The sequence below is a fragment of the Hyperolius riggenbachi genome, chromosome 11 (genome assembly GCF_040937935.1).
Source record: "Hyperolius riggenbachi isolate aHypRig1 chromosome 11, aHypRig1.pri, whole genome shotgun sequence".
In the NCBI taxonomy this organism is placed as follows: Eukaryota; Metazoa; Chordata; class Amphibia; order Anura; family Hyperoliidae; genus Hyperolius; species Hyperolius riggenbachi.
Genome location: NC_090656.1, coordinates 132190294 through 132214743, shown reverse-complemented (window position 1 = coordinate 132214743; position 24450 = coordinate 132190294). Strand labels below are relative to the sequence as shown.

General features: G+C 44.7%; 1 long non-coding RNA gene across 1 annotated transcript; it reads right to left on the bottom strand.

Moving 5' to 3' along the window:
* Nucleotides 1–1124: 1124 nt before the first annotated feature.
* Nucleotides 1125–9054, bottom strand: LOC137538044 (uncharacterized). Its single transcript, XR_011024678.1, has 3 exons — nt 8861–9054; nt 3651–3904; nt 1125–1572 (listed from the first exon to the last, which is right to left on the bottom strand). It is a non-coding gene; the product is annotated as an uncharacterized lncRNA (long non-coding RNA).
* Nucleotides 9055–24450: the final 15396 nt, after the last annotated feature.

The window sequence follows — 24450 nt, the reverse complement described above, 5'->3', positions numbered from 1 at the left end:
GCCGGAGGGAGGGGAAATAGAAATTAAAAAAAAAAATGATTGAATTTAGTTAAAAATAAACAAGAAAAATATTTGTAAAAAAAAAAAAAAGAAATAAACATTGGGGAGCTATCAGACCCCACCAACAGAAATCTCTGTTGGTGGGGAGAAAAGGAGGGGGGGGGGGGGGGGTCTGGGGGGGAGGATCACTTGTGTGCTGAGTTGTGCGACCCTGCAACGAGGCCTTAAAGCTGCAGTGGCCTATTTGTTGAAAAATGGCCTGGTCTTTAGGGGGGCTTAACACTGAGGTCCTCAAGTGGTTAAACACGCTAGATTCTTGGACAGGACGGCGTACTCATATTCGATCCTATATACAGTACAAACCCTTATCTGATATGTACCTCTTCCTCTGCCAACAATGGGTAGTAGTTTAAAAATCTTATGCTGGTAATACAGGGTTCGTTTTTGAGGCAGATAGATGGATGTATCGGATAAATAATTTCCGAAATGTCCGATCTCCCGTTCGATCGTTTTGTTGCTCGATTCCTGATAGAAGTGAATGGAAAAAGATAAGAAAAGTGGGCGGAAGATAAGAGAATCGACAGCAGAATTGAGCGGCAAAAATGATCGAGCTGAAAATTGAGCGGTAGAAACGGACTGTGTATGCCCAGCATTAGAGCGCAATCTTGTAAATAAATATCTAATGCCTGCTGTGTACCAGGCATAACACTCTGAACAGTGAATGATAATGATAAGTGCATGAAATAGATGATAAATGAAAAACTACTTGCAACAACTGGTTTCAACAGCAGCTGGAACTTTCAGTTGGTCTCAGTAAATCTGTAATGTAACTGGACAACTGCTCGTGCATATCTGGTAACTCTATCCTTGAACCAAGACATTACAAAAACCTTGCTACAAACGTATATTTTTCTGCATAGTTGCAACAAAATCCCCCAAATAGCGCTTTGTCTCCACTATGACGGATATACAATTGTTGCCAAGGTAATAATCCTGACAATTTCAAGTCAACATGTTATTATGGGTGTATCAAGCAATTTATTTGAATCACTGCCTTTATAATAATGTGTGCCTCACACAAGCAGTTACATTAAATTATAAATAATACTAAAAGTGATGACTGTATAATGGTATGAGCAAAATGTTTAGAGGCTTACAGGTGAATAAAGGAAACAAAATGATTCACAAACAAGGACACGTGCATAATTGTCACTGTCAGTAAATAGCTACAGGCCAATGCTATATAGTCATGCTTAGACATTTTGCACCTCTGAATCACCACAGGAGTCCACTAGGATTACAGAATAGCAAACTCTTTCCTGCACAGTAACTGAAGTTTCTATATTCAGTTCCTTAGGAAGATCCGGTCCCAGCCAGATTTGTCTGGTTTTTCTTGACATCATTCATTGCTGGGCTTGTCTGTGGGTGTGGAGATTCTAGAATGTCAGAGCTGGTAAACAAGTAGAGCCAGGAAGTGACATGATGGAAGGGAACTTGTGTAATATGTTTGTGTTTCAAACATTGATAGTCTGTTAATGTTTTGTGCAAATGTAACCACTGGATAAATCTCCACTGTACATTTAAAAACAAACACAACAGGAAAAAAACAGGTTAGATGTTATTCAATAAAAACACTGAATCTAATTCAAATCTAAACAACTTCCCCTTATGCTGGGAATACACGGTACGTTTTTGAGCTCGATTGGCTCGATTGATCATTTCCGACATGTCCGATCTCCCGCCGGATCGATTCCACGCTCGATTTCGCATAGGGAACAATGGGAATAGATAAAGAAAACTAATCGAAGATAAGAGAATCGGGCGCGAAATCGAGCGCGGAAAACAATTGGGTGTGAAATTGAGCTCGGAAAACATACCATGTATTTCCAGCATTAGCCACCCTCTTCCACATTAACTCCCTCCCCACCACCAATATTTTATAACTTTTTTTATTAGGTAGTCTTTCTGCCCTCCTCATCCCCTCCACCCCACTAGAAAGTAGTATAAGGTAGCTTTTGTGCCCCCCTCATCCCCTCCCCCAGACTGTATGTGGTAGTTTGGGCCAGCTCATCACCCATGCCCTCTTCCTTACCTCTCACCCCAGATAGTACTGTAGTGTTAGGTAACATTTGTGTCCTCTCATTCTCCCCAGATAATAGCATTAGGTAGCCTTTGTACCCCTCATCTGCTTTCCTAGATAGTAGTATTAGGTAGCTTTTGGGCCCTCTCATGATACAATACAATAACATTTGTAAAGCGCTTTTCTCATCACCTACTTCCCCTAGATAGCAAAATTAAATAGCGTGGTGTGCCTCTAGATATCGGAATCAGCTTCATTTTTCCAAGTACAATGGTGGTTGTATCTGGAATTGGTACAGGTTCAGTGATGGTACAATGTAAACATACATGTTAGGTACAGTTAGGGCCCTTTTCCACCTGCAATCGCTAGCGTTCACGCTGAACGCTAGCGATTGCTGAATCGCAAAACCGGCGATTCCCCCGACGTTTGCGGCCGCGATTTTGCTATGCTATGCACTGCATAGCAAAATCGCGGCAATTATCGCTCTGCCGCGCGTTCGCGTTCCCGACAAAAGCGAATCGCGGTAGTGGAAATGACCTACCGCGATTCCTATGTTAAAAAGCAAACCGTAGCGATTGTAAAATCGCTAGCGGTTTGCGGTTTTGCAATTCAGCCAGCGCAAACGCGCTGGTGGAAAAGGGCCCTAAATACAGATTAGGTAAAGAAAACAACAATTGAATAGACAGTAGTGCATTATAGTGCAGTAAACAGATAGTGAATGGGAGGAGGGGGGATAGGGTAGGACCAAGAGGGGAAAGGAATGAGAGCTAATGGCTGTGGCTGTGATTGTTCGGGGCAGCGACTGCTAGGTCCGGTCAGCGGGGGAGAACCAGAAGGGACTAGGGGGTGTTAGTGGGGGATTAAAGGGGCAGAGGGGAAGCGGAGGGGGGGGGAGGGGTAATGCTGGGGGGAAGGAGGAGATGGGGCAAAGGGGAGGTACTAATGGCCGTGACGGCCATTCTTCGGCACCACCGGCTGCATCATAGAATCGTCAGTTGCTATTCCCTTTAGGTCAGGTCAGCGGGGGGAAAAACATAGGGTGCTGGGGGGGGGGAGAAGGGTTATGGAAGAGTAGGACTAGAGCAGGGTAGGCCAAGTGCCATGTGACAGTGGTTGCCAAATACAGCTCCATCAATTGCTCCATGGCAAGTCAGTGCTGCATGGGTCAGGACGATGGGAGGAGGTCAGGTCCATGGAGGAGGGGCTAAAGAGAAGCAGAAGGGGAGGATAAGGTGAGAAGGGGATGAATAGTGCAGAGAAGAAATAGAGGAAGGGAGGAAGGGAGAAAAAGGGGATAGGGAAAGTAGTATAGGGGGGCGGGGAGCAAAGAGGAGCAGGCGGGGTGCATTTGGTGGTGCATAGGGGCTCTCCATCAGTGGGCTATAACTAGGGGACCCAGATCCCTAGAAACGCAGGGATGGTGGGGGCCTGGTATACTTGGGGACCTGGCATCCTTGGGGGGCAGCAACCTGTGCACTGGACAACAGGTATGAGAGGCAGTGGTGACCTGGCTCCCCTGAGGGACAGAGTCAGGACTGCAGCCTGCCACCTCTGGTGATGCCTGGCTCACCTGTGGGACAAAGTTAGAGGGTGGGCTCCGATGATGATTGGGCCTTCCTTATCAATGTGGCAATGACTGGACCGGCAGGTCCGGCGACTTGACAACATCAGCTGGAAGAGGCAGCGGTGGCAGTCTGATCTGGTCCAGCGGGTCATTGCAGAGTGATGGAAAGTGATGGTACCAGGAGAGCCAGGCAGGCAAATGTCAGGTGAGTGGCAGGGAACTTTGTGGCTCCAGCAGTGGAAGGGGAGCAAAGGACAATGCTTGGAAAAAGAAGAATGAAGACAGAAGAAAAAAGAAGCAGATGAATAAATAATTAACTTATAAAAATTAATAAATAACTACATAAATAAAAAACTAAATAAAGTTTGTTTTATTCTTAACAATAAATAGGTAGACTAGAGGGTCAAAAGTGACCCTCTATACCTATTTACCTGAAAGGGGCTAGACATCTCGCATCTCATCCCCATCTCCAACTGTAGCCACAGTTTGCATAGCGGTCAGCCCCGGCACCTGCTAATATAGTGGGGCGTCCTTTTAAAGGGAACCAGAGATGAACGATTCACACAAAATAAACTTATCGGTCGATAGCTTGTAAAGAATAAATGCTCTACCTGATAATTTCGCCACTTTGGTGTGCCTTTTTGAGTGTTTTTTATTCATTATTGCTCCAGGAAATATCCAATATGGCCGCTGGTTCATATCTCTTCTGCTTCCAGGTTATAAGCTGTTCTGGATGTGCTGTCTAGACTCTATGAGACTATAGACCAGCAGGGCTGCTGCAGGCTTTCATCTGTGTGCTTTCAACTTTATTATTCTGGCATGCTGTGTGGCTGCCTGTAGGAAGTGTCTCTCATAGAAATGAAACTGCATACAGTAGATAATAACTGGCTGCACAGTGCACACAGATACACTTGTCTGTTTCAGAGCTTCTTTCTCGGCAGCAGCAGCCCCTCCCATGTCAACAGCTCTGAGTAGGAAATTTGAGCCAGGAGGTGGCAGGCTTGGGCTTGAAAAGACTCCACAGAAGAGTGACTATAATGATTCCAGGTTAAACCTAGACTGAGCCAGTCGGTGGATTGTTATCACAGCTGATAACAGATAGATTAGACTGAGAAGAATAAAACTAACAGCATGATAGGTGTTTACTGTCATGTTCCCACTGATAAATGTAATAAAATACATGAGGGTGCTTCGTCTCTGGTTCTTTAAAGCGGATCCGAGATGTAAAAATTAACTATAACAAGTAACTTGTGTGTGTATATATATATATATATATATATATATATATATATATATATATATATATATATATATATATATCGTATCTAAAGTTGTGATACAATGAAGGCAGCCATGTTCTGTTTGTCACATTGTCACAGGCTAAGGCCTGGAGATGCTATCAGCTTGCCTGTGTGTAACTTCAGTCCCCTCTCCTCCTCCCTCCTCCCCTCTGCCTCTGAAATCAATGGCTAGTGACACCTCCCCCTCCTCCTGCACAGACTGAGCTCCTGTAAGGCCTTGCTACTGTCTAAAAATGCCAAGGCACTCTGAAAAGCTGTGGGCGAGTCTTGTTTAGTTTATAGGGAATTAGAGTATTCAAACAAAAACAAAAAAGTATTTGGCTTGAGGAATGCCCTATAACTGTATGAAAGGAACACAATTATGCAATAAGTAAAAGTTTATCTCGGATCCACTATAAATAGGATGCGTTCTGGCAGGGAAAAAGATAGCTACCAACAGGGGTTCAGGATAGTTGCCCTCAGGGTGCTGGTTAGTTGGGGGGGGGGGGGTCAAAGGACAACTTTAGTGAGAGGAATATGGAGGCTGACATATTACTTGCCTTTTAAGCAATACTAGTTGCCTGGCTACCCTGCTAATTTTCTGCCTATAATACATTTGAGCCAAAAATAATTCCGGGTACAACCCCCGTTGTACTTGGCGAAATGAATTTTATTCTGATTCTGATTTGGCCATAGACCATGAACAAGCATGCAGCAGATCAGGTGTTTCTGAAATTATTGTCAGATCTGACGAGATTAGCTGAATGCTTGTTTGTAGTCTGATTCAGACACTATTGCAGCCTAATAGACCAGCAGGGCTGCCAGGCAACTGGTACTGCTTAAAAGAAAAAAAATATGGCAGTCTCCATATACTTCTCACTACAGTTGTAGGCACAAGGGGAATGGGTTAAGGCTAAAGGTAAAATGTTAGGCAACACCAGGGGAGGGTTCTTTGTGAATAGGGAGAGGTTAGGTCATAGTAAAATATTGGTAAATACTACCAATATTTACTATATAATTTAAAGTGAACCTTAGCTGTAAACAAAAAAAAATACAAGAGTTTTACTTACCTGGCGCTTTGACCAACCCCCCCCCCCCCCCCCCCCCCCAGCCGTCCTGTGTCCACAGTGTGCCAAACCAATCTTTTGTTCCCCCTGCTGCAGCTCAGTTTTAATTCTGCCAACTGATCAGTCAGTGGTCCAGTGCACCTGCACGGCCATAGCCGCACGCATCCTCGTACGCATTCACGTAAGAGGTTTTCTCTTACTGCGGGGGCACAGGATGCGCTCGCCGACGTGTACGCTTACGAGGATGCGCGTGGCCATGGCTATGCAGACGCACTGGACCACCGATTAATCAGTCGGCAGATCAAAACTGAGCCGAAGCACAGGATTGGTTTGGCACGCCGCAAGCAGAGGACAGCTGCAGATGGCTGGTCGAGGCCCCAAGTAAGTGAAACTCTTTTCTTTATTTACAGGTAAGGTTCACTTGAAATAGTAGAATACCGTATACGTAAAATGTACTGATATTCTAACTTCAGCTATCCTTCGCCATTTTAAACAGGTGCCCTTAACAAATGTATGCACCCAATGTCCCAAAAAAGATAGATCCCTCTCAGGAATGTGATCAGAAAGCAATATAGTCCTCCCACACACTGTACATAGCTATTGAATAGATTTCTGCCTGCTTGATGCAGTGCAGCGCTATACACTGTTGATCTACTGACCCTCACCAGTCAAAATTTTTCATTCTATTGGTAAAGTTAGCCATACATCTAGCAATGATGGGCAGATTTGACCAAGAGATAAATCACTCTCAAATCAATTATTAGAGAGAGATCTGTCAGCTGCCCATACACTGCAGGCTGATTCACAATCAATTTTATGCTGAAATACAGAATCAGCTTTGTGACGCCGCCTCGCCGTATGTGATGTCACACACGCGGGTGTATGGACGAAGGACAGCACCCGGAGCCAGCAGAAGACAAGCGGCATCCACGGATAGGTCATGTATAGTGTACTGGGCACCGGAATGGGAGGGAGGGGGGGGAAGTACACTGCACATTAGGGGGACAGTGTCAGGGGTTTCGCCTTTGGTCCCGATATCGCTCGCCATTACTGCCACGCACCTGATCGTGCAAGTCAGCTCTACATCTTGCAGTATGTCAGAATGATTAATGCGACCAATTTTGGCCTGAAATTGGTCACATTGTCGATTGGGCATGCATTTTGAAGCACCAATTTTTATCCGATTACGATTATATAATCAATTGGATGGTCAATCGCCTGCCAAGCCACCTGATGTATGGCCACCTTAACCACTTAAGGACCAAGGTATTTTGCAATGATCGGTGCTGCGTGGGCTCTGCAGCCCGCAGCACCGATCAGGATTGTGGCATGGCGATCAGACTTCCCCCCTTTTTTTCCAACTAGGGGGATGTCCTGCTGGGGGGGGGGGGTCTGATCGCCGCCGGCCATTACTGATTAGCGGGGGGGGGGGGGGGGATGGGCACTTCCCTCCCTCTACCTTTCCTGATGAGCTGCGCATGACGTATATCCAACGCCGTATCATGTAAACAGCGGGGATTTCCTCCCCGCGTGTTTACATTTAGCCTGCAAGCCGCGATCGTCGGCTCGCACTGTTCACGGAGACACCCTCCGTGAATTGGCATGGAAAGGCTGCTCGATCAAGCGGACGTTTCCATGCTATACCACTAGCGACCCGCCAACGCCTATTGGCGTTAGGCGGTCGTTAAGTGGTTAAGTTTGGTCGATTTCAATGACTGCATGTGCATGTTGTGCCATCAATCTACCTCTAGCAGATGCAGTAAGAACAATCAAATCAGCCGGGATTGAGGAATAGTAGATACACTAAAGGATTATGAAGCAACTGTAAAAGAATAGATTTTGATGGCTAATCTGAGAAAAGATTTCTCTTGTAAAATACTGCAAAATATGTCATTATATATAAATGCATTATACAGAGAAATGCATAGTAATAATGCCACTATTTCACCAACCGCCAGCTAGGGCAGCTGGCACTTCAAGTTAATCAACACCAAACAAGCATTTTATTTAGCATGTATTTAAAGCCAATTCATTACAGCTTTTGTGCTGCAGTCTAGCTATCACTCCCCCTCCCACGTCCTACACACACGCTCACTTCTGGCACTTTCTGGATTGAACCGGTTTGCATTCGCTCACTGCGCATCTTCAACTGCGCAACAACACCTATGAAACCGGTCAGAGCCGACCTGCATTAGAATATCCTTCCGCAGCTATGCCGGATCTATATTTGCAGAATGGGCTGTGACTACAAGAAGGCATGAGAGTAGCGTACATAAAACGTACATGGCCACGTGAGGCGTCTAGACTGCGCAGTATTTGTTGTAGCATCGCAAGTTGTTATGGAGCGGAAGGATACATTACATTGCGTGTGTTATAAAGCTGGGTGAGCATTTTTTCTTCGTTGTTAGACGGCGGCGGAGCGCGTAAGAAACGTTGCGTGCGGACTGGTTTGCACTGTTTATTTTTGTTAACCTTTATTTGAATTAATAGAAAGTAATAAGTATAGGAGGGTTTGTGGTAGTATTGCTGAGTCTATTCATTTGTTAGAAGTAGCGACGCCTGTTGCCGAGACCGGTGTTTTTTTTAGCAGGGTTGTTTCCTAGTGGGCTCTATTTAAATGTTCTGTAGGTTCTCCGGAGAATTGTTTCAATGTAAATGATTTATTTTGAAGTATATGGCAAGAAATGGAAGCCTTTTAACTTTAAGATGGCTAGGAAGGAAGGTTTATAGGGAGGCTGCAATTGACAGGTTAGATGAACTAGAAAAAAAAAAACAGGATTTGATGTTTTTAGGAAAACCCTTTTAAATGTAAATTGGGAAACTTAAAGCTAATCTGTAATGTTAAACCCCCCCTCTGGGAGATACTTACCTTGGGTGATGTAAGCCTCTGGATCCTAATGAGGCTTCCCCTGTCCTCTTCTATGCCTCCTGTTAAAGTGACGGCACCCCCTGAAGTCTGGTGAGGTAAATATTTACCGGTACTTATCCGTTAGCCGGGCGCATCCGGCAGGTGGCGCTAATTACTATTCCCCCTCCAGGCCGACATGGATAGTAGGGAAAGATGTAACTCGGGTGGAGTTTTGTCGCCACCTAGAGGATGCGCCCGGCTAACGGATAAGTACCTATTTACCTACTGCGATCCAGTGGAGGCGCACTATTGGCTCTTTGGTTGGGTAAGGTGGAAATAGCTGAACTCTATTCTATCTGCTCTACTCTGCAGGTGTGAGTCATTTGCGCCTGTCCAGTAGAGCGGATACGTTTTGGTTTCTGCTATTTCCGTCTAGTCTGAATGTAGAGCTGCTAGTGTGCCTGTGCAGAATCGTGGAGAGGTAAATCTATTACTGCTTGTCGGGGGGAGGTTTTAGGGGAGCCAGCACTGGGTTCCTCCAAGCTTCAGAGGTTGGGGAAGCCTTATTGGGACACTGAGGCGTCCCCCTCCTGAGCGATGTATCCCCCAAAGAGTTTTTTTTTAACAGGTTCTCTTTAAGGTGTCCATACATCAGGTGATTTGGTTGCTGATTGATCATCCGATTTGATTAGCGAATTGGATGAAAATTGTTGCCACCAAGTGTGTGCCTGATTAATGATGCAACCAAATTGGTTGCATGAATCAGGTGGCCATGCTGCAAGATGTAGGACTGACTTGCTCGATCAGGTGTGTGTGGTGGTAAGTGAGCAATATCAGAACTCAGCAGTGCTTTTCAGTGCTGCTAGATTTGGGCGCAGCCAGCGCCGCCATAGACTGTAATGGGAATCAGTCTATAGCGGCGCTCAGTGAGTAACGTCGGCTCCGTTAGAAGACAGAGCCGAAGTTGCTTAAACACAATAATTCGGCCTCCAGCAATCGCTGGAAGCCGAATAATTTCATTCCCCCACTATCCATGGCGGCCTGGAGGGGGAATAGTAATTAAATCTGCCCGGACTTGTGCAGAAGCAGGACCAGCCAAATAGCGCTGTATCCTGCGCCCAAGTCTACCGGCGCGGATTTCAAATGTACTCATATCAGAATGAGTGACAAAACCCCCGTAGCTGTTTCCAGAGAGCATAAATGTACCTGTGTGTTTATACATTACTTCTCCTGTGCTGCTGTGCCTGTCCGTCGTCTAAGTCCGCCGCTCTACAATCAGCCCCATACATGCTGCCGGTGTGTGTGACGTCACACGCATGCGCTAAATAAGAGTGGCAGATTCGTAACACAGACACGGGACAAGTAATGTATAAACTCACATGCTCATTTATACGAGATTTCATTCTGAAATGGATCAGGAATCGGCCTGCGGTGTATGGGAAGCTGACAGATCACTCTCTGATCTGCTGTAATCGCCTGATCTATTGGCACCTTTAATAACTGGAAATAAGAAAGCTAGACAAAGATGAAAGCTTAGCAGAAGGCTAGGACAGCTACAGCTGATGTGTCTATGTGGAAAATATGAAATTAGTATTTTGGCATAATGTAGTTTGATAGGAATTAGTTTATTAAAATCCGCAATCCAGTCAAGATTGGTTGGGAAATGCTGAAGAAGGGTTTTGTTTTTTTCCCCGGATGAAGCAGGATAAAGGATAATTTAGAAGACCAACATGGAGCTGGAACATGAGCAACTGCTCCGAAGGGCCAGGAGATGGACTAAAGCACAGAAATGCTTATAGGTGGACTGAACTGAAATGACTACACCATTTTTTTTTATTTTTTTTTTAAATGAAAATGAACACTGTAGAGTTGCTGAAATCTTTGTGTAATATGTGTAATGTTTGGAGGATTTGTGATTGTCAGCTGATGTATTTTTTCAATATTTGTTCAGAAAACCAATAGAAGGTTGGCCAGCCTTAGCAGCTAGCAGAAAAAAAGCTTGGAAACCGCAGAAAAATTAGGTAAAAGCTTCTAGTATGAACTCATGAGGACTAATCTGGTTTGATCTGCTCTACACTTTGGTATGCCTATCCTCTCCAAAGGCCAAATACCTTTTTGTAAGTAAGGGGTGGGTAGGGTATCTACAGCTTTTGTTTTTCAGGAATCTACTCTAGCAGTTTTTCCACTTGTCCCGAGCTTGCTTCAAGCTGTGGTCCAGTTCTTACAATATTTTGAGCAAGAATGCAAGCATCAGGATCTCAGTAGCTGTATAGATAGTCTTTGAGGTGTTGTGTAAGAGAAGAGACAAGCAAAGCAGCGGATAAGCAAACTGGTCCTTGGTAAGATTTACCTTTTTGCCTAGTGTCCAGGTGGTTTTCAATAACTTGTTTATATATAGTGCTGTAGGAGTTGAGAAAGTAACCTACCCATAGATGGCAGTGCTGTAGTAAAGTAGGCTTTTGCAGTACTTTCTACTCCTGCTCATGTTTCTGTACAATTATGATCTATCTCTTCAGATCTAGTTTGTATCCTCTGCATAGCAATGACTGTCTGCAATCCATGTTGTGGCCCATTCACTTAATTTCAATCTTGGTCTTTATGGCTGCTATCGCTTTAAAGGAAACCTTATGTTAAAAAAAAGCAGTTTAACTTGCTTTGGGCTCCTTGCAACCCCCTGCAGAGTTGGTATGGCCATGCACCGCTTCATCACATCCCTGTGCACTGCTGCATTTTGCGCATGCCCAATGGGAAAGTTGCTTGTTGCTACTGGTTGGAGGGCTGTGGAAGGATGGTGTGGGCACAGGATGGCTGCAGGGGGCTTGTAAGCAGGCTTGCTCAAATCCGATCCGGGAGATAGCCGGTTAGTTGCTATCCGGATATCTCCCAGTAAAGCTGTGTGGGGGGGTTTCAAGCTTACCTGTCTGACATCTCCTTAGGCATGTCCCTCGACGCCTCCCACGTTGCGCTCCACGCGGCGGTCAAGTGAGTACAAACACTTCCCCCTTCCGGGTTGAAGGAGGAAGTGTTTGTAATTGCGTGACGTGCGTGGAGCGCATCGTGGGAGGCGCCGAGGGACATGCCTAAGGAGATGTCAGACAGGTAAGCTTGACCCCCCCCCTTTTTTACTAGAGTATCCCTTTAAATAGTTTTTAAAGTATACACGGTCACCTATGTGTAGATAGTAACTGCTTTCAGAATGTGATTAGCAGCCCTACTAAGGGATGTGGCAGTTGGACATTATCATTAAACCAACATTAAGTATGCTCTAACTTTGGTAAAATATCTCATCAATAAACCAGCATTAAATATGCTCTAACTTTTGCAAAATGTCTCTTGTCTTTGTGGGGAAGGGTTTTGGGGAAACCCATTGTCTAGATTTTTGTTTCAGATCTACCATTTTGAAGTGAGAAAGTTGGATGCTTTGAGAATGTCACTGGAGTTCAGAAATAAGATCTGGGAATGGATGAATGAAGTGCCCTCTGTGAAATATTTGGCCATAGCCTACATCTGAAGTACCGCATATCTTCAGGAAAGAGTGTAATCTAAAGTGCAGATATTTCAGCAAATGTGTTCTAAAATGCAGTTATGCCAAGATTTTGAAGTGTACAGTTATCACTGTACCGTCTGATAATGCCCATATTAAAATTTTCCAACATTAACTGACTTCCTAGGCGAAACCCTATAGGCAGGGGTCACACTTGTCTTTCAGTCTTCTATACTTTCAGAAAACTGTGACAAGTGTGACTCTTGCCTTACAGCAGCTTATGTTATTTATATAGAAAACTAACAGAATTACAATTTTTTTTTAATCTGCGTGCAAAATCTGCATTAAAGTGTGACTTAGCTCAGTGATTTCTCGTTTGCTTTTGTATGAATTTTCTGCACAGAAAAACTGATATCAACCAAGTGTGACCCCTCCCTTTTTTTTTACTTGAGGCCTCTTCTAATCCAACCCCTAATGCTAGGTACACACTGAGCTTTTCTGGCAGACTAAAGGTAGCCATACACTGGTCGATTTGCCATTAGATCGACCAGCTGACAGATCCCTATCTGATCGAATCTGATCAGAGAGGGATCGTATGGCTGCCTTTACTGCAAACAGATTGTGAATCGGTTTCAGCCTGAAACCGATCACAATCTGTTGAGCTGCTCCTGCCGCCTGTCCACCCTACCCCCCCCCCCCCCCCCCCCCATATACATTACCTGAAGCTGGCTCCGGGTCCTCTTCTCCGCGCTGCACCCCGCACCGCATCCCAGCGTACACTGTGACCAGGAAGTTCAAATAGAGCACCTTCTATTTTAACTTCCCAGTCACTGCAGTGACACAGGAAGTTAATGTACGCTGGGATAGAAGCAGGAACAGATCGGTGCAGCGCGGCGAAGATGCCCGGGAGCCAGCGTCAGGTAATGTATACCTGATCTGATAGGCCGCCGCTAGCGACGCCCTCCCTACCCGCGGGCGATCGACGGTATTTTTCCACACGGCGCGAACGACGGACCGATCCGATTTTGGGAGGAAATCGGATCGGCGGGTGCGTTTAGCGCGAACGATTGGCAGCAGATTCGATCCCAGTGATTGAATCTGCTGTCGAAACGGCTGCAAATCGGGCCAGTGTATGGCCAGCTTTACTGTCAGATCGATTATTTCCAACATGTCTGATCTGATTTTTGACTGTTTACCATTCACTCCTATTGGAAATCACATCGGGCATGTTGGAAATAATTGCTCTGACGGTAAATCTGCAAGAATCTCCATGTGTACCTAGCATAAAACTCCTCTTGGTCCCTCGCTGCAGTTCAAGTCCTAACTGTTGTCCAGCCACCCGCAAGCATCGCTGGCAATGTACCCATCACGCTTCTACACGTGTGCTCCCACGTCTTTGGGTGCAAACTGCACCTGCACAGACTACTGCTAAGGAGCAGTAAGAGCTTGATGAAGTGGGTGCCTGCATGCGCAGAGCTGATGGGTCACTGTTATTGGCGGCCAGTGGGACACCGGGGAGGACTGAAGCTGTGAGGGACTCAGATGACTTCTGGGGCTGAATGGGACCCTAGGCAAGTAAAGATTAAGGGCCCGTTGACACTTCAAAGGACAAAACGGTGGCGATATTTTTATTTTTTTGCTGATTGTTTTGCGGGAGTGTTTTTTTTTTTTTTTTTTTTTTTTTTTTTTTTTTTTTGCTATTTCACAAGGAAAAATCACTGGTCAGTGCAGCGATTAGCGCTTCTATAGCACTGAAACGCGATTGCCGGGAAATCGCCTGAAAATGGTGCAGGCTACGCGTTTGCGATTTTGGGGGTTTTGCGGCAATTAACGCAAATCGCCCAAGTACTGGCCCATAGGGTTTTATTACACTAGTGCTTTGAAAAGCGCTTGCGTTTGAGCGTTTTGCCAAAATTGCCGGCAAAACGCTCAAGTGTGATGGGCCCTAAGGATTTTGACTCGGGAGTCCTTAAAAGGCAGCTACAAAGATTCAACTAGGGTAGATTGCTTTAGTTGTGCAAATTCTGAATAAATCCTGTGTAACTCACTGGTAAATAAGTGTGTATCATTTACAGGTGAATGTTATACTTTCAAGTGGTAACTGCATGCTAACAGATCACAATGCAAGTAGTAAGAGCTATTTTGTGGTCTGTTCTTTTTAAAGTTATCCTGTAACTTAAAAAAAACCCACTTACCTCGGGATGGGGAAGCCTCTGGATCCTAATGAGGCTTCCCCCTCTGAGGTAAGTACCCCAAGGGGCATGCTTATTCCCTTCATGTTCACTTTAAGTATCCAACTTTGATAGGCAAGAAACTGTACACATGTTTCAAGAGTTCTTAATTTTCTTGGGGAGAGGGGTATTGGGGAGCTGATGTTCTAGTCTTTTTCTTTTAGGATTCTTAAGAATTAACATGACACTAAAACAGAACCATGGCCTGGCAAGTGGCGTTTGATGCAGTTTTCTTCCTAAGGTTTCCTTGGCTGCCATCATATGGGAAGGAGCTAAGTCTACTGGGATGTGGGTGAATGGCTTGCGAACACTGGGAAAAATGTTTTTCTCCCTTCTTGTACCTTTAGCATGTAAACATGCAAATTACAGTGTATTAGTTACTTGCGATGGCATATAATGGCTTGTCTCACCTTCCAAACCATTGCTTCTGGTGTTGTGGGCAACCTTTCTATTAAATTTTATTTCAGAAACCTTGTGGCACAACTATTTAAAGTAGAAGGTGCACAACAGGGAGAATGAAGAAACTTGCAAGGCTTGGCCATCCTAACCTTCCAAGTTGGCTGGCATGTAGCGCATTGAGGTGAAATCTTGATCGGCTCTGCTCTATAATTGGGAAAGGGCATGGGGAATCCTACAACCTGTCCAGCTTATTTTTTCAGAACTCCTGGAATGAAGGTTTGGATCTGTAGCAGGTAATGTGTGTAAAGCCTGCTTGTCAAAGTGGAGCAGTTTATAAGCAAAAACCTTGTAAGCTGTAGCTTCTCTTCTGTTAGATGGTTGAGTGCTTGTCCACTGTCCGTCTTCTTTTGGGAGGGGTTAATACATTTTTCCCTGATTCATAAGTCCTAACAGATTAGCATGAGAAAATGAATACATTCTCCCTAAAGTAAAGGTATAGAAGACTTTGTGGGATATTCCAGTAAAAGAAAGGACATAATTGAAGGTAGAAGCTCATAAGGACTAATCTGGCTTGTACTGTTCTATACTTGGGTAAACCCATTTTCTCAGAAGACCAAATAGTAGTTAGTAAAAGGTGCCCGTACTTCTAGTGATGATGGGTATATTCAACCAAGAGTGCTAACACTTGGGGGATGGTGTGGCAGGTAAAATTACAAATGGACAATGCTTATTTACTAATAAGCAATGCTAGGTGAAATTTGCCTTCTTAAAACAGAATGAAATTTGCAATAATTCAGCTATAAGTGAACATTGGTGGTTACCCACAATGCTCCACTACTGAATATGCAAATTATCCCTTTTTCGCCCTTGTAAGCAATGCAAGCATCCAGAACCGCTGGTGTATAGCAAGCCTATAGCTTTAAATATTACACAGCCACATCAACCCCACATGTAGACAGCCTGTTTCGGGATTTTGGCCCTCATCAGTACATGGCAGGGATTGATATGGCTGTATGGGACAGTGCTTTGCTTACAAGGGCGAAAAGGGATAATTTGCATATTTAGTAGTGGAGCATTGTGGGTACTGGTCCAAGCCCTATCCCATACAGCCATATAAATTCCTGGCACGTACTGATGAGAGCCAAAAGCCTGAAACAGGCTGTCTACATGTGGGGTTAAGAAGGCAAATTTCACTTAGCATTGCTTATTAGTAGGAGGGCTTTTCGCTCTTTTATCCCCCTATACATTCCTAGTTGTTTGGGTCACCCTGAGCTGCTTGGTTACTCTGCCAAGTGGATTTGCCCCATTCCTGCGTCAGAACGTGGTATTTATGCCGACGAAATAGCACAGCAAAGTTCCACAAGCTTGCAGATCTTCTTTCCTGGAAGAGGCAGAATCGTGCAGTAGCTCTGCCTCTTATCCAGTAAATCTCCACGTCTCCCCACCCCTCTTAGTCGTCTTTCACTGGGAGAGGCGGAGATCAACGGATATTGACTGTATTACAGGCAGAGCTACTGCGCAAAACTCTGCCTCTACCAGGCAGCAAACTCTACAACTTGTAAAGACTTGGAAATTTGCTGTGCATTTCTTGGGCATAAATATCTTGTTCTGCCGTGGGAATGGGGAGAATCCACTTGGCATTTAATGCTGAAGCTGGCTGCATACGTAAATAAGGTAAAATAAAAGATTTTAGTGTCTCTTTAACCTAGCACTTTCACACACATACCTTCCTCTGCTTATGCCTAACACTTAAACTCCCATCCTAACCTTAATATACCCCCCCCCCCCTGCCACTAAGATGCAGTTTGCGGCTAAGAAATAGATTTGGGCATCCTGCAATTTTATCAGGTGCCTCCATACTCCCAAATTGCTCTTCTTCGCTGCAAATTGTGGCTTTTGGGCACCTACAGTGGTGCCCCCCCCCCCCCCCTCCTGTTAAGAAAAATGTCTATCCTGCTGTAGGTCTTGAGGGTTTTTTTTTCTAAATTTGGTTTTGAATTGCTGTCTTAAAGGGGAACAGAAGAGAGAGGTATATGAAGGCTGCCGTGGTTTTTTTTTAAGCAATACCAGTTGCCTGGCAGCCCTGCTGATCCTCTGCCTCTAATACTATGAGCCATAGCCCCTGAACAAGATCAGGTGTTTCAGGCTTTAAAGTCAGATCTGACAAGACTAGCTGCATGCTTGTTTCTGGTGTTATTCAGATACTACTGCAGAGAAATAGACCAGCAGGGCTGCCAGGCAACTGGTGTTGATTTAAAAGGAAATAAATATGGCAGCCTCTGTATATCTCTTACTTCAGTTCCCCTTTAAAGAGAGCCTGAAGCCATATTAAAAATGGCTTTTTAGCTTATATTCAGCAGGGGTATGTTTGCCCCTGATAAACCGCTGCTACTCTGCGGCATAACGGGTCTTTACCCCTCAAATCCCCGTGGCTACCTCCGGGAAGCGCTTCCGTGTGAGGCAGGGCTATGAACTGCAGCTCTGCCTCACACGCGTCTATCAGTGCTGGATCTCCGCCTCTCCCCCGCCCCTCTGTCTGCCTTCGCCAAGTTGGTCGTGGATTTTGCAGGGGGATTTTGGGAGATAAAGACCCCTCGTTATGCCACGGGACAGCTGCGGTTTAGTAGGGGCAAACATGCCCCTGCTGAATATAAGCTAAAAAGCCATTTTTAATATGGCTTCAGACTCTCTTTAAATTAGATCATAGCAGCACTTGCATAACTATTCACTTTTTTTCCTTGCTGTCACTCTGAATGGCGAGCATGTAAATATTTCCAGCTCCAGCGCAGGCACAGTAGTGGCTCTCTGCTCATGCGCAGGTGGAAATAGCAGATTGCAGTCGTCTGCGCAGTAAAGCGGGCCTGACTGGGATCGGCTATTTCGGCCTTCTCAAGCAGAGAGCCTCTAATGGCCCTGTGCTGGAGCCAGGGAAGGTAAGTATTGCAGGAGCTACTATGCCTGCGCCACAAGCTAATTACCCACCAGGGACACTTTTGCTTTTGTTACAGGGTCTCTAACCTCACTCCCAGCTGCAATGCATGCTGGTAGCTGTAATACACACATCTCCCGGCAGGAGATGCCTGCACAGCTACAGATTACAGCTCCTGTTCTGCTGGGTGGAAGTGTGGCTGGCTGCAGACAGGATGGTGACCATGAGGGCTGGAACCCACAGGAGCGCTTTTGGCAGCGTTTTGGCAGCACTGCGATACGCTAGCAGTTTGCCAAAACGCTGGGCTAATGTTAATGGATGGGGCAACTTCCACAGGAGCGTTTGCGTTTCTCAGAAACGCAAACGCAGGACATGCAGCATTTTGGGAGCGTTAGCGCTTCAATGCAAAGTATTGAAACGCTAGCAGAAACGCTCAGCAAAACCTAAACTGAGCGGTTTTGCTAGCGTTTTGCGGTTCAGCACACTGTAACAAAATGAAAAATAATTCACAGGACCAATCAGGATAAAAACGCAAAACGCAAAACGCTAGGCACCCGCTGGGGAAAAAAATACAATGTTGCAAAACACGACCCAAAACGCGCATGAATCCGCTTGCAAACCGCTCAGACAAAACGCTAGCGGTTGCGTTTTGCGTTTGCGGTTTTTAGTGGGTTCCAGGCCTTAAAGAGGTAGGGGGCTATACATGAGCAGTGACCCCTCCTCCCCGATAAGTAACCAATTGTGCTCACCTCGGCCACCCCATGGCATCCAGTGTTATGGTTCAGCGGTTCAATTGCTTGAAGGATTTGGAAAGGTTTATGGGGGAATCGCTTATCTACTATTTTTCCAACAATCCAGGGCCGGTATACTTTGAGACTGCTCCTCCCAGGAACTGGAAACCTCCAACAACCTCTCTATAAAAATTCAAACAAAACTGGAGGTCATATTGAAGAAAGAAAGTTGGATGCTTGAAGAATGTTGCTGGAGTTTAGAATCAAGGTATTGAGGGGTGAATGAAAGTGCTGAATAAAATACCTGGTCATATCCTGCATCTGATGTACCACATATCTTCAGGAAAGATTGTAATCTATAAACTGTTTGTTAGTAAACTATGACATTTCTACTAAAATGTGCCAAAAATACAATTGGTGAGAATTGAAAGTGTGCATATGTGTTATGAAAATACCCATATCTGTTAAAAGATCCTATCTGTTTTTTCAGAAAATGTTAAAAAGCGAACCATATGCGCTATGCTCGAGGCTATGAAGATACATTGTATAGCCAAAGGTTGTAATTCAATATGCAATAAATTGCTCATGATGCAAGAAAAGGGCTTAAATACTCACGATGGAATTTCCAGAATTTTCCCTTTATAAGTCTTAAGCAAAATGGAAACTATAGCCTTTCAACTGGTAACTTGGCATGCTAGAGGTGAGCTGGCCCTGCAATTGCTGGGGGGGCTAACTGCTTAATTTCCTTCCTTCGCAGTATACTATAGATCAGGTGTTTTTGTGGCTACACTTGTTATGGGTGTGAATTTGATTGTGGCCCCATTGCTTTATGACCCTTATGAGATGGGCCCCAAGGCCATGAAGAGCACCAAGAGGAGGCAAAGGAAAGTGTGTGAAAATAGGGAGACTCCATCAAAGTTTAGCTGGAGGGTTACATGAGGTGTAGTTATGTCACTATCTCTTAATGCAAGTATTAAAATTAATAGAGGGGTGGAATGATTGCTTTTTTTTTTTTTCTAGGCTTCTTTAAGCAACAAACATTAGGCCATGGTTCCAGCTAGTTTACATCCTAGGGGTTTCTTGGCAGTACTCATAAATGTGGAAAGGAACTATAACCATTAATCTACTGGGATGGCGAATAGCTTGCTTACGCTAGCAAAATCATTGGTTAGTTGTCCTAGTTTCTCTAGAATCACTATGCAAACTGCAGTATGCTTAAAGGAAACCATAGATAAACATGGATACAAGATCTATATACATACCTGGTGCATCCTCCAGCCCCATCCCCACAGATTGCTCCCATGCCGCCGTCCTCATCCTTCTCTATCGCTGGTACCGGGTCCTGTAACTTCGGCTAGTTTTACGCATGGGCAGTGTGCTCCGGAGAGAGACGGAAGGAGCACACTGCGCTTGCTCAGACTGGTCGCATCTGGGCAAAGTTACAGGACCTGGTACTGGTGGTAGAGAAGACAGGATGGCGGCGTGGGAGTGATATGTGCAGATGGGGCTGGAGGGAGACTCAGGTATGTATAAATCTTATATATGTTTGTCTATAGTACATTTTAATGCGTTACCATTGATGGAGTGTAATGGCTTGCATTGCCTTCCAAATCTTTTGTTTATGGGGATTGTGGGCAACCTCGGATTACCTTTTCAAAGTAGGTGCACAACAGGGAGCATGAAGAAACTTGCAAGGCGTGGCAGTCCTAACTTTCCAAGCTGTCGGCATGTAGCACATTCAGGCCTCTTTTTTTCCACGGACTGTTGAAATGTGTGCTCAGCAAGCAGTTGCCAGGCTGCAGTGAGCAGTTATCATGCAGCAGTTACCAGGCAGCAGCAAGCAGTTGTGAGTTTGAGAGGAATTTTACTGCCTGTCAACAGTCTGTGGAAAAGAGGTGTGAGGTGAATGCTTGATTGGCTTTGATCTATTATTGGGAAAGGGCATGCCAGTTTTTTTTTTTTTTTTTTTTTTTTTTTTTTTTTTTCCCCCCAGCACTGGAACTAAGTGTTTGGAGTTTATAGCAAGTAATGTGCCTGAAGCCTAATTCTTAGAATGGAGTAGTTTGTAAGAAGTGTATGCAGAAAAGTTTGTCACTTGTGACTTGTTTTATGGTGAGTGTGAAGGGTTTGTCCAGGGTCTCCTTTTTGGAAGTTTTTTTTTTTTTTTTCAGAAACCTTAACAAGACTCCTTGAAATGCACTGCTTCTTCAGGTGTGGCAAGTGAATTAGAACAATTTTAACTTTGAACATGGTTGGTTTTTCCTCACCCTCTCTCTACATATATAGAAATGAGGGTACTTGGGACTTAAGTAGTCTTCTAATGGACTGTGGGAGGAAATTAATGTTTCTGTTTTCATCTGCAGATGTGCAAATGGATTTCAAGACCTCTGGGGAAATGGGTGATGGAGCATCTAAAGATGTTAGTTTTTCTTTGCATTTTCTTAGAAGGTAGACACACTTGAACCCATATTAATGAATTGTCCTAACCGCTTGGCATGGGAAGCTGAAAATTATAGAATTCCTACCCAGCAGCCTCGATCGCTGAGGATGTGTGATTCATGCTGAGATGTGCTTCCTATTGATGAGATTCAAGTGATTACGTAGCCCATTTCTGTTCTATGGAGCACTGCCCCACCCCTGTAAAGTAAGATGCTGCACTATAAAATCCCACAATTTATAAACGTCCCGTGGGGAGGGAGGGGATTAGTTAGATTTTCTGCACATAGGCGCACCTAAACGGTATATTTTAAGAGTACATATTGTGTGGGCGCCACTCAGTTCGGCGCTGGAAGAGTAGAATGACAGCTCTCCCTGCTGCTGCTAAACTCTGAGGCAGCATTAATTACTAGCCGACCGCTCCATGCCAATTGCATTGAACACGGCAGCAGCCTCAGGACCACTCTACACTGATTGGCGTGAACGCCTTTTAATGGGGCTAGCAGGAGATTGCGCGTGCATCTCTGCTTGGAAGGCTCCGCCTTCAGTCTCCCGCTTGGAGGCTGTTAGATGGTGAAATCGCCGTCTATAAACATTGTACAGCGCTGCACTGTACTGGGGACAGCTGTGTGACACGGCTGCCCCCCTGGCAGGCACAAAAGTGATCGGCTGTCATAGGCTTAAGCCTGACAGCCGATCAGGCTGATTGGCTGGCAACGGGAGGGAGGGCTATAAAATAAGTAAATTTATTTAAAAAAATAAAAATTTTATAAATAAAGTAAACTTTGGGAGCGATCAGACCCCACCAACAGAGAGCTCTGTTAGAGGGGGGGAGGGGGGTATATCTATCTCTCCACAGCATATGTCTCTAGGCCCCGCATATGACACTCGCCCCAGGCCCCGTGTACTTTAAGGCCACCTCTGGATCAGGTGCTCTGACTGAAGCCAGACTGGATTAGCTGCATGCTTGTTTCAGGTCTGTGATTCAGCCACTACTGCAGCCAAAGAGATTAGCATTAGAGATGTCCAGAATGGTTCCCGGCGGTTCGCGTTCGCCTGCCAAAGGCGAACTTTCCCGGAAGTTCAATTCACCCCATAATGCTCTATTGAGCAGAACTTTGACCCTCTACATCAGTCAGCAGGCACTTTGTTGCCAATCAGACTGCACTCACTCCTAGAGCCCCCCCCCCCCTTATAAAAGGCAAGGTCCTTAACCAGTTCGCATTCAGTCGTTTTTCGCTTCATGCATCCGAACAATGTTCACCTCCCATTCATTAGCCTATAACTTTATTACTACTTATCACAATGAACTGATCTATATCTTGTTTTTTCCGCCACCAATTAGGCTTTCTTTGGGGGGTACATTTTACTAAGAGCCACTTTACTGTAAATGCATTTTAAAAGGAAGAATAAGAAGAAAACGGAAACAAATCATTATTTCTCACTTTTCGGCAATTATAGTTTTAAAATAATACATGCCTCCATAATTAAAACCCACGTATTGTATATGCCCATTTGTCCCGTTTATTACACCATTTAAATTATGTCCCTATCACAATGTATGGCGACAATATTTTATTTGGAAATAAAAGTGCATTTTTTCCGTTTTGCATTCATCACTATTTACAAGCTTATAATAAAAAAAAAAAAAGAAATATTTCATCTTTACATAGATATTTAAAAAGTTTAGACCCTTAGGTAAATATTTGTGTTTTTTTTTTTTTTTTTAATTGTAATGTTTTTTTTTTTTTTTAATTAAACATTTTATGTGGGTATTTTTGGGAGGGTGGGATTGAAATTGTATTTTTTTTGTAAATATATGTGTATTTTTATTTAACATTTAGATGTAGTTTACTTTTTGGCCACAAGATGGCAGCCATGAGTTGTTTACAGTGACGTCACTCTAAGCGTACCACGTACGCTTAGAGCGACATAGGAGGCAGAAAAAGCGTAGCTTCCGAGAGAAGCTGTCGCTTTTTCTGCGGGGGAGAGGAATCAGTGATCGGGCACCGTTGCCCGATTCACTGATTCACTGGCTAACAAACCGCCGGCCGATCGCGCGCGTGCACGCGCGCGATCGGCCGCGTGGACGCGCAGGAGCGCACATGGCTTCCTGGACGTGAGTTTCACGTCCAGGAATGTGAAATAGTTAAGCCATTTGACTCACTCGTCTGCCTATACTAATTAGTTAAGGGACAGCTGCTACACACACTCTGCTAGGGAGAATTTAATTAGCCTCCTCCCTCCACCCTTCTACCTATTCCCTCCTACCGGAGGGAGGAGGGTCTCATCTGCCAGGGAATTCCAGTATTTCAAAAGCCAGCTTACATACCGTGGCTGGGAATTGAACCCAGGTCTCAGGGTATGGTAGGTAACTAACATATCCATTATACCACCAACACTACTAGCTGAAGCTTGCCTAGCATGTACCAATTATGCTCAATCCAAAAGAAAAATTAGACAAGACAAATAACATTTATATCACGCTTTTCTCCTGGCAGACTCAAAGTGCCAGAGCTGCAGCCATTAGGGCACGCTCTATAGGCAGTAGCAGTGTTAGGAAGACTTGCCTAAGGTCTCCTACTGAATAGGTGCTGGCTTACCTAACAGACAGAGCCGAGATTCGAACCCTGGTCTCCTGTGTCAGAGGCAGAGCCCTTAACCATTACACCATCCAGCCACTGCTTAAGGATTTGTAGCCAGGCATGGCCTTGCCTTTTGTGTTCAACAGTTGTCCAAAGAGAACCCCAGATAGCCAGGTAGATTCTTTTGGATTGAGCATAAATGGTACATGCTAGGCTAGCTTCAGCTAGTAGTGTTGGTGGTATAATGGATATGTTAGTTACCTACCATACACTGAGACCTGGGTTCAATTCCCAGCCACGGTATGTAAGCTGGCTTTTGAAATACTTGAATTCCCTGGCAGATGAGACCTTCCTCCCTCCGGTAGGAGGGAATAGGTAGGAGGGTGGAGGGTCCTCCAGGTATTAGATCTCTTAAAAAATGTTTTATATCATTTTTCCAGCCAGTAGAAATTTTTCTAAATTTTTAAGTTCGCCTCCCCATTGAAGTCTATTGCGGTTCGCGAAACTTTTTCGCAAACTGAACTTTCCGCGGAGGTTCGCGAACCGAAAACGGAGGTTCGTGACCTCTCTAATTAGCATGACTACCAGGCAACTGGTATTGTTTAAAAGGAAACATCCATATCCCTCTGTTTAGGTTCCCTTTAAGGATATTACAGGATTTAAAATACTAAATACTTTAAAATATTTGGCCATACCCTACATCTGATGTACCACATATCTTCAGGAAAGAGTGTATTCTGAAGTGCAGCTACATATATATTGACGACATGTGGGAATCTACTAATGTGCCAAAAATACAATTCTGCCAAGACTTTG